General features: G+C 44.5%; 1 non-coding gene across 1 annotated transcript; it reads right to left on the reverse strand.

Moving 5' to 3' along the window:
* Positions 1-4,474: 4,474 nt before the first annotated feature.
* On the reverse strand, positions 4,475-4,772 carry LOC148146942 (signal recognition particle RNA). Its single transcript, XR_015760279.1, has one exon.
* Positions 4,773-10,813: the final 6,041 nt, after the last annotated feature.

Here is a 10,813-nt window from a genome sequence, read left to right on the forward strand (position 1 = left end):
CTCTCTAAATGTCCATAAAGTTTATGTTTTAAAATCACCTCCATCAATCTACCCACAACCAAAGTCAGACAGGCCAATAGTTCCCGGCTTTCTCCTTACAACATTTCTTAAGCAAATCTAGGAAAAAATGTCTACTCCTATCTCTCCAAACCTTTGCTATTCATATATTTACCTAGGTGTCTTTTAAACTTTGCAATTGTGCTCAACATTCAGGATTTCCTCAGGAAGTTCATTCCACATGTGAATCACCTTCTGTGTAAAAATAAATTGCCCCTCATGTCTTTTTAAAATCTCCCTCCTCTCACCTTAAAAATATATCCCCTGTTCTTGAAATTCCCCCACCCTAGGTCTCACTCATGTCCTGTACAACCTCAAGATGACAACACTCAAAGTATAGACAACCACATATGTCCCAGGCTATGCTTGTGCCTTTGTTGGTATTTGGAACATGGAAAAGATGAGAACTTCTCATTCCTGATGAAGGGCTTATGCCTGAATGTCAATTCTCCTGCTCCTCGGATGCTGCCTGACCAGCTGTGCATTTCCAGCATCACACTCTCAACTCAGTATGTGAAACATGCCTTGTTGTGTTTCTATTCCGAGACTACCAACAACTCTTTCTCTGATATATCGATGATGTCATACCTGTGCCCGATCCCTAATTATGACACTCACCAGCCAGTTGTTTGCCTTTTCACTTAAACCATCATGTTCCCATGCTAAAATTCCCATCCTGGGTGTGCTATCATGTTGTATTAATGTTCAATGTGAACTGGAGGAACAACATCACATTTTCATGTCACATCTCCCTATGCTAGCCCTGAACATTGAGTCAACAAACTTCACAGCATGACATCTACCCCTCCAGTTGGTTTAGAAACTGACTCCTTCCTTCACCTCCATTGCTTTTTTAAAAAAAAATGTATCGTGTTGTTTCACTCTCAACAGAATAGATTTTCTTTCTCTCTTTTGCACCTAGTATCTCCATGCATTTTACATTTCCATCTCACTTTTACTAACATTACCACTCTTTTTGTCTCCTGCTCTGAGCACCATTACCATTTATTCTACTTAATGTTTCTCCCCCTTTCTCAACAGCATAAAAATGTTTAAATTCCAAGACTGTTCAGTTCTGAAGAAAACATTTCAGACGCAAAATGTTAATACTGTTTGTTTATCCATGTCATGTATGCAGCTGGACTTTGTCAGTTGCAAGTGGTGACAACAGCTCCACTGCAGTCACTGTGTAAGTCGAGCAGGCTGTTGCACTTGATTTGATGTGATTTATCGTTGTCACACATACCTAAGTGCAGTTGAAAGTTGTGTTTTGTGTACAGAATAAGCAGATCATAGGGTGATTGAACAGAGCAAGGCAGAGAAAGTTATGGCTGCAAGGAGAGGACAAAAAGAGATCGCCATTAGATTTGAAATTTGAGAGACCCATTCGACAGACGAATAACAGCGGGTAAAAATTTGTTCTGGAACCAACTGGTATGTGCGTTTAAGCTTTTGTATCTTCTGCGTGATGGAAGAGGTTGGAAGAGATTAATACCAGGATTGGAGGTGTCACTGTTGACGCTAGCTGCCATTCCGGAACTACAGTATACGTAGAGGGAGTCCATGTCTGGGCTGTTCACATAACTTTCTGTAGGTTCTTATGGCCATGGGTAGAGCAATTACTGTACCAGCCATGATGTAGCTGGGTAGAATGCTTTCTATCATGCATCTATAAGAGTTAGTGAGGGTCCTTACAGACATGCTGAATTTCATAAGCATTCAGAGGAAGAAGAGGCATTGTTGTGCCTTCTTGATTATCACACCTCTGTGGGAGGTTCAGTGCAGGTTGCTGGTTATCATCACTCCAAGGAATTTGACGCTATCGACCCTCTCCACCTCAGCTCCATTGATATAAGTAGGGTCATGTTGTTCTTCTTTCTTCCGGAGGTCGATGATCAAGCTCCTTAGTTTTGCCCACCACTTTGGAGGAGAGATTGTTATCTTTGCATCATAAGATCAAGCATCCTATCTTCTTTCTGTATGCTAACTCATGGTTGTCTGATATCTGTCATACAATGGTAGTGTTTTCAGTGAACTTGTAAATGGCATTCGGATGAAATTGTGCCACACAGTCCCGAGTGTACAGGGAGTGCAGTAGGAGCTTGAGTACGTATTCTTGGGAGGCGCCGGTGTTGAGGCGCATCGCAGAGGAGGTGATGTTATCTTTCTTTACTGACTGCAGTCTATGGATCAAGAGGTTGAGGATCCTGTTGCAGATAGCAGACCCAAGACCTAGGTCTCAGAGTTTGGAGGTTAGTTTGGTTGGTATTATAATGTTGAAGGTGGAGCTGTAATCAATAAGTAGAGGCCTGACACAGGTATCTGTATTATTCAGATGTTCGTCGAATGAGTGCAGGATGAGAAAAATGGCATCTACCGTGGACCTGTTGCACTGGTAGGCAGATTGCAAGGGATTGAGGCAGGCTGGGGGTCTAGGGTTGATGTGATCCATGACTAACCTCTCAAAGGACTTTGTAACTATGGAAGTCAGAGGCATCAGGCGGTAGTTGTTGAGACACATTGCATGTGCTTTCTTTGGTACCGGAATAATGGAAGCAGTTGGGGACTTCAGATTGTAACAACGAGGGGTTAAAGATGTCAGAAAGTTCTCTCGCTAGCTGGTCTGCACAGGATCTAAGTGCATGGCTGGGGACTCCATCCGGACAAGTTGCTTTCCTTGGGTTCACTCTCAAGAAGGCGATCTGACATCTGCAGCAGTGACTGGAGGAATATGAGGATCTGGGGTTGTTGGGGGCAGGTGGTATCATTCCACTGGCATTCTGTTTGAACGGATTGTAAAAAGATCAGGGAAGGCTGTGTTTTTCTCCGCTATTCTGTTCTGCTTCAATTTGCATCCTGTTATGCTGTGTAGGCCTTGTGACAGGCGATGGGTGTCCATTTGGTTAGTTTGGGTCTCTAACGTAGTCCTGTACTGCCTCTTGGCATCTGTAATAGCCTTGCAGAGGTTGTATCCAGAATTCTTATGAAAGTCTGAGTCATTCAATTTGAATGCCACCTGTCCGGTCTTCAGTAGGCAATGGATATCCCAGTTCATACAAGGTTTCTGGTTGATGAACGCACTGATTTTCTTCTTTGACACACAGCCGTCTATACAAATGCCAATCACGTCTGTGACCGTGACAGCATACTTGGCTAGGATGACTGCTGAACTCTGAAATATGGTTCAGCCCAACGATTCCAAGCAGCGCCACAGAAGCCCTTCTGCAGCTTCAGACCAGCACTGTCCTACTTTCTGTGCTAGGTCCTCAAGTTTCAGATTCTGCTTATAAACTGGGAGCAGGAACACAGTGCTGTGATCTGATTTTCAAAAGTGTATTTGTGGTATGGAGTGGTAGGCATTGTTGGTGGTTCAGTAGCAATGGTTCAACATCTGTTGCGGAAGCTTCTATGTTACATGCTCTTGTGACTGTAAGGGAAGGCAGTCGCATGATTTTGTGTGATAGAACCCTTGAACAAATTACACCTCTGCTACTATATTGCTCCATTCCAGCAATGGCCAAGATATGTTTTCAATATTAGAGTGGGAAGCAGAAGACTGAATACCGGTGGCATTCAAGTGGCGTGCGAGAATCGCAGCAGAGAGGAACAGAGAACTTTCTTCTAACCGATCTGCCACTTGGACCACCGCCAGTTGTAAAGTGAGGCCAGTAAGGCCCCCGTTCTTGGAAATAACGTGCATCTCGGCTGCTATTATTTCTCGCTGTCTTGTCAAAGACCTCAGACTCGGAAGTGAGGAGATGGAAAAATGGGCTGTTGGTCAACTTGATTGTGGCATCATGGAAATGCCAGTCTTGCTGCCTCTTTCTTTCTCTCTGGTAGCTACAGCATGAGAGAAGTTAGAATGAGAGTTCAAGTGTTGCACAGTTTTGCAGGAGAATCATTTGCCGAAGTGAATGAATGAATGGATGACGGAGAGGGGAAAGAGCCGGGAGGCAGCTTGAACGCTTGGTGGTTGCAATGGAAGTTTCGGCAATGTGAGCAATGGAGAATTCGGGCAGGAAAATGAAGAGAGTTTTGCGCTCTCTGCTGGCCGTGGCTGGTAGGATTGTGTAAAGTGGAGATTTTCTCAGAACAGTAGGTGCTATGAACAGCAGGGAGCAGTAAAAGAGAAGTGAATATTGAGGAGAGGTAGAAAAGGGCAGTGTGGGAAGTGTGAGGTAATGACTGAGAGAGTGTGTTTGGGTGAGTGTGGAGGACTTGTAGAGAGATTCGGTTGTTGTAAAATGTGTGGATTTGTTGTTGACTTTGTAAAGATTGGTTATCGTGAGAGTGAATAAACGTGGCGGGCGTAGGGGGTGGAGGGAGTGAGTGGGGAAGGAAGGAAGCAGGATTGAGACATCGAGATTGTTTGCACTGATGGCAAAAGATGGGAATGCCGCAAGGTAAAGAATGGTGTAAAAGACTGCGTCTCACTGTATTGGTCAGGCTGCACTGCTGCATCCATTCACAGGTGCTATCCTACTACTGAGCAGTGCGGGGGCTTTGACCTGCTCCGTTTCCGACCTGGGCCGGTTCACCCCTCTGCAGCACACCTGGTACACCCGAGTTCCCCGCGGAGCACCATGTGGACACTGCCCTGAGTGTGGGCACCCGATCGACACAGACCACAACAGCCCAGAACTCCCAACCTCAAGTCATCCGGCAGCCTCAGCCTCCCAGCAGCGGGATTACAGGCGCGCGCCACAGCCCCCGGCGATCGCGTGGCGCTTCCCTCAGTTGCCTTCAGTTCAAACGGCAGCAACAGCTCCACTGCAGACATTGCTGCAAAGACAACAGGCGGACGCAGTTTCACAGAGAGTCATCGAGTCATGCAGTACGGAAACAAACCCTTCAGCCCAATCACTCTGTGCCGAACATAATCTCAAACTAAACTCGCCGTAGCTCACTGCTACTGGTCCAGATCCAAACTTTCCCTTTTCATGTACTTACCCAAATATCTTTTAAACATTGTAACGGTGCCCACATCCATCAGTTCCTCAGGAACTTCATTCCACTGGCTAACCCCCACCCTCTATGGAAAAAAAGATGCCCCTCATGTCTTTTTTAACTCTCGCACTTCTGCCCTTAAAATGTGCCCCCTCTCCTGAAATCCCCCATCCGAGGAAAAAGACAACTACTCTTCATCCTATCTATACCCTTCATTATTTTATTTTATAAACGTCCATAAGGTTTCCACTTGACCTGCTACTCTCCAGTGTAAAAGGTTCCAGCCTATCGCTTCACTTCACTTCAGCTCTGATGTAGATTCATCGAGATTCATAACACCAGCTTGCTTTCTCTCCATCGACCATTGTGATCTCCAACACGTTTTGTTTCCTGTTACAGATTCCAGCATCTGCAGTAATTTGTTCCTACCCAGTCTATCCAGCCTTTCTTTACAGCTCAAACTTTCCATACCTGGCAAAATCCAGTAAATCTCTTCTGAATTCCTCCAGCTTAAAAATATCTTTCCTATTACTTGGCAAACAGAACTGAACACTATATTCCAGAAGATGTCTCACCAATGTCCTGCCCAAACACAACGTGACTTTTCAACGCCTATACTCAAAGGATTGAGCAATGAAGGCACAGCGTGCAAAATGTCTCTTGAACCACCCTGTCTATATGTGATGGAAACTTCAAGGAATGGTGTACCTGAACCCATTGGCCTCTCTGTTCTACCAACACTACTTGTGTATAAACACAACCAAGGCCCTACTTTTGGTTGTGCCCTATGTGTCCTACCCTTATTTGTTGAACCCAAATGCAATACCTTGCATTTATCCAGATTGAACACCATCTGCCATTTTTGAACCCATTGACCCATTTGAACAAGATCCCTTTGTAATCTTAGGAAACCTATTTCACTGGCTACTACGCTACCACTTTTGGTGCTGTCTGCAAGCTGACTAACCATGCCTTCTATATGCTCATCCAAATCATTCATATAGATGACAAACAAAAGATTTCCCAGAACCGATCCTTGTGGAACACTCTGGTGACAGGCCTTCAATCTGAAAGCAACCCTCAACCACGAGTCTCTTTCTCCTGCCATTAAGCCAATAATGCGTCCAATTGGCAAGCTCAATCTTGTGACCTAACTTTACTAATTAGTCTATAATGTGGAACCTTGTCAAAAGTTCTACTAAAGTCCAAGTAAACAATATCTACTGTTCTGCCTTCATCAATCGTTTTGGTAACTTCTTCAAAACTGCAAGCATGTTTGTGAGAAATTATTTTTCTCACACAAAGCCACGCTGACTATCCCGAATCAATTTATGTCTCTCTAAATGTCCATAAAGTTTATGTTTTAAAATCACCTCCATCAATCTACCCACAACCAAAGTCAGACAGGCCAATAGTTCCCGGCTTTCTCCTTACAACATTTCTTAAGCAAATCTAGGAAAAAATGTCTACTCCTATCTCTCCAAACCTTTGCTATTCATATATTTACCTAGGTGTCTTTTAAACTTTGCAATTGTGCTCAACATTCAGGATTTCCTCAGGAAGTTCATTCCACATGTGAATCACCTTCTGTGTAAAAATAAATTGCCCCTCATGTCTTTTTAAAATCTCCCTCCTCTCACCTTAAAAATATATCCCCTGTTCTTGAAATTCCCCCACCCTAGGTCTCACTCATGTCCTGTACAACCTCAAGATGACAACACTCAAAGTATAGACAACCACATATGTCCCAGGCTATGCTTGTGCCTTTGTTGGTATTTGGAACATGGAAAAGATGAGAACTTCTCATTCCTGATGAAGGGCTTATGCCTGAATGTCAATTCTCCTGCTCCTCGGATGCTGCCTGACCAGCTGTGCATTTCCAGCATCACACTCTCAACTCAGTATGTGAAACATGCCTTGTTGTGTTTCTATTCCGAGACTACCAACAACTCTTTCTCTGATATATCGATGATGTCATACCTGTGCCCGATCCCTAATTATGACACTCACCAGCCAGTTGTTTGCCTTTTCACTTAAACCATCATGTTCCCATGCTAAAATTCCCATCCTGGGTGTGCTATCGTGTTGTATTAATGTTCAATGTGAACTGGAGGAACAACATCACATTTTCATGTCACATCTCCCTATGCTAGCCCTGAACATTGAGTCAACAAACTTCACAGCATGACATCTACCCCTCCAGTTGGTTTAGAAACTGACTCCTTCCTTCACCTCCATTGCTTTTTTAAAAAAAAATGTATCGTGTTGTTTCACTCTCAACAGAATAGATTTTCTTTCTCTCTTTTGCACCTAGTATCTCCATGCATTTTACATTTCCATCTCACTTTTACTAACATTACCACTCTTTTTGTCTCCTGCTCTGAGCACCATTACCATTTATTCTACTTAATGTTTCTCCCCCTTTCTCAACAGCATAAAAATGTTTAAATTCCAAGACTGTTCAGTTCTAAAGAAAACATTTCAGACGCAAAATGTTAATACTGTTTGTTTATCCATGTCATGTATGCAGCTGGACTTTGTCAGTTGCAAGTGGTGACAACAGCTCCACTGCAGTCACTGTGTAAGTCGAGCAGGCTGTTGCACTTGATTTGATGTGATTTATCGTTGTCACACATACCTAAGTGCAGTTGAAAGTTGTGTTTTGTGTACAGAATAAGCAGATCATAGGGTGATTGAACAGAGCAAGGCAGAGAAAGTTATGGCTGCAAGGAGAGGACAAAAAGAGATCGCCATTAGATTTGAAATTTGAGAGACCCATTCGACAGACGAATAACAGCGGGTAAAAATTTGTTCTGGAACCAACTGGTATGTGCGTTTAAGCTTTTGTATCTTCTGCGTGATGGAAGAGGTTGGAAGAGATTAATACCAGGATTGGAGGTGTCACTGTTGACGCTAGCTGCCATTCCGGAACTACAGTATACGTAGAGGGAGTCCATGTCTGGGCTGTTCACATAACTTTCTGTAGGTTCTTATGGCCATGGGTAGAGCAATTACTGTACCAGCCATGATGTAGCTGGGTAGAATGCTTTCTATCATGCATCTATAAGAGTTAGTGAGGGTCCTTACAGACATGCTGAATTTCATAAGCGTTCAGAGGAAGAAGAGGCATTGTTGTGCCTTCTTGATTATCACACCTCTGTGGGAGGTTCAGTGCAGGTTGCTGGTTATCATCACTCCAAGGAATTTGACGCTATCGACCCTCTCCACCTCAGCTCCATTGATATAAGTAGGGTCATGTTGTTCTTCTTTCTTCCGGAGGTCGATGATCAAGCTCCTTAGTTTTGCCCACCACTTTGGAGGAGAGATTGTTATCTTTGCATCATAAGATCAAGCATCCTATCTTCTTTCTGTATGCTAACTCATGGTTGTCTGATATCTGTCATACAATGGTAGTGTTTTCAGTGAACTTGTAAATGGCATTCGGATGAAATTGTGCCACACAGTCCCGAGTGTACAGGGAGTGCAGTAGGAGCTTGAGTACGTATTCTTGGGAGGCGCCGGTGTTGAGGCGCATCGCAGAGGAGGTGATGTTATCTTTCTTTACTGACTGCAGTCTATGGATCAAGAGGTTGAGGATCCTGTTGCAGATAGCAGACCCAAGACCTAGGTCTCAGAGTTTGGAGGTTAGTTTGGTTGGTATTATAATGTTGAAGGTGGAGCGGTAATCAATAAGTAGAGGCCTGACACAGGTATCTGTATTATTCAGATGTTCGTCGAATGAGTGCAGGATGAGAAAAATGGCATCTACCGTGGACCTGTTGCACTGGTAGGCAGATTGCAAGGGATTGAGGCAGGCTGGGGGTCTAGGGTTGATGTGATCCATGACTAACCTCTCAAAGGACTTTGTAACTATGGAAGTCAGAGGCATCAGGCGGTAGTTGTTGAGACACATTGCATGTGCTTTCTTTGGTACCGGAATAATGGAAGCAGTTGGGGACTTCAGATTGTAACAACGAGGGGTTAAAGATGTCAGAAAGTTCTCTCGCTAGCTGGTCTGCACAGGATCTAAGTGCATGGCTGGGGACTCCATCCGGACAAGTTGCTTTCCTTGGGTTCACTCTCAAGAAGGCGATCTGACATCTGCAGCAGTGACTGGAGGAATATGAGGATCTGGGGTTGTTGGGGGCAGGTGGTATCATTCCACTGGCATTCTGTTTGAACGGATTGTAAAAAGATCAGGGAAGGCTGTGTTTTTCTCCGCTATTCTGTTCTGCTTCAATTTGCATCCTGTTATGCTGTGTAGGCCTTGTGACAGGCGATGGGTGTCCATTTGGTTAGTTTGGGTCTCTAACGTAGTCCTGTACTGCCTCTTGGCATCTGTAATAGCCTTGCAGAGGTTGTATCCAGAATTCTTATGAAAGTCTGAGTCATTCAATTTGAATGCCACCTGCCCGGTCTTCAGTAGGCAATGGATATCCCAGTTCATACAAGGTTTCTGGTTGATGAACGCACTGATTTTCTTCTTTGACACACAGCCGTCTATACAAATGCCAATCACGTCTGTGACCGTGACAGCATACTTGGCTAGGATGACTGCTGAACTCTGAAATATGGTTCAGCCCAACGATTCCAAGCAGCGCCACAGAAGCCCTTCTGCAGCTTCAGACCAGCACTGTCCTACTTTCTGTGCTAGGTCCTCAAGTTTCAGATTCTGCTTATAAACTGGGAGCAGGAACACAGTGCTGTGATCTGATTTTCAAAAGTGTATTTGTGGTATGGAGTGGTAGGCATTGTTGGTGGTTCAGTAGCAATGGTTCAACATCTGTTGCGGAAGCTTCTATGTTACATGCTCTTGTGACTGTAAGGGAAGGCAGTCGCATGATTTTGTGTGATAGAACCCTTGAACAAATTACACCTCTGCTACTATATTGCTCCATTCCAGCAATGGCCAAGATATGTTTTCAATATTAGAGTGGGAAGCAGAAGACTGAATACCGGTGGCATTCAAGTGGCGTGCGAGAATCGCAGCAGAGAGGAACAGAGAACTTTCTTCTAACCGATCTGCCACTTGGACCACCGCCAGTTGTAAAGTGAGGCCAGTAAGGCCCCCGTTCTTGGAAATAACGTGCATCTCGGCTGCTATTATTTCTCGCTGTCTTGTCTAAGACCTCATACTCGGAAGTGAGGAGATGGAAAAATGGGCTGTTGGTCAACTTGATTGTGGCATCATGGAAATGCCAGTCTTGCTGCCTCTTTCTTTCTCTCTGGGAGCTACAGCATGAGAGAAGTTAGAATGAGAGTTCAAGTGTTGCACAGTTTTGCAGGAGAATCATTTGCCGAAGTGAATGAATGAATGGATGACGGAGAGGGGAAAGAGCCGGGAGGCAGCTTGAACGCTTGGTGGTTGCAATGGAAGTTTCGGCAATGTGAGCAATGGAGAATTCGGGCAGGAAAATGAAGAGAGTTTTGCGCTCTCTGCTGGCCGTGGCTGGTAGGATTGTGTAAAGTGGAGATTTTCTCAGAACAGTAGGTGCTGTGAACAGCAGGGAGCAGTAAAAGAGAAGTGAATATTGAGGAGAGGTAGAAAAGGGCAGTGTGGGAAGTGTGAGGTAATGACTGAGAGAGTGTGTTTGGGTGAGTGTGGAGGACTTGTAGAGAGATTCGGTTGTTGTAAAATGTGTGGATTTGTTGTTGACTTTGTAAAGATTGGTTATCGTGAGAGTGAATAAACGTGGCGGGCGTAGGGGGTGGAGGGAGTGAGTGGGGAAGGAAGGAAGCAGGATTGAGACATCGAGATTGTTTGCACTGATGGCAAAAGATGGGAATGCCGCAAGGTAAAGAATGGTGT

Source organism: Chiloscyllium plagiosum, unplaced genomic scaffold, assembly GCF_037043375.1.
Source record: "Chiloscyllium plagiosum isolate Xiang-an unplaced genomic scaffold, Cpla_swu_hap1 HiC_scaffold_18, whole genome shotgun sequence".
Classification (NCBI taxonomy): Eukaryota; Metazoa; Chordata; class Chondrichthyes; order Orectolobiformes; family Hemiscylliidae; genus Chiloscyllium; species Chiloscyllium plagiosum.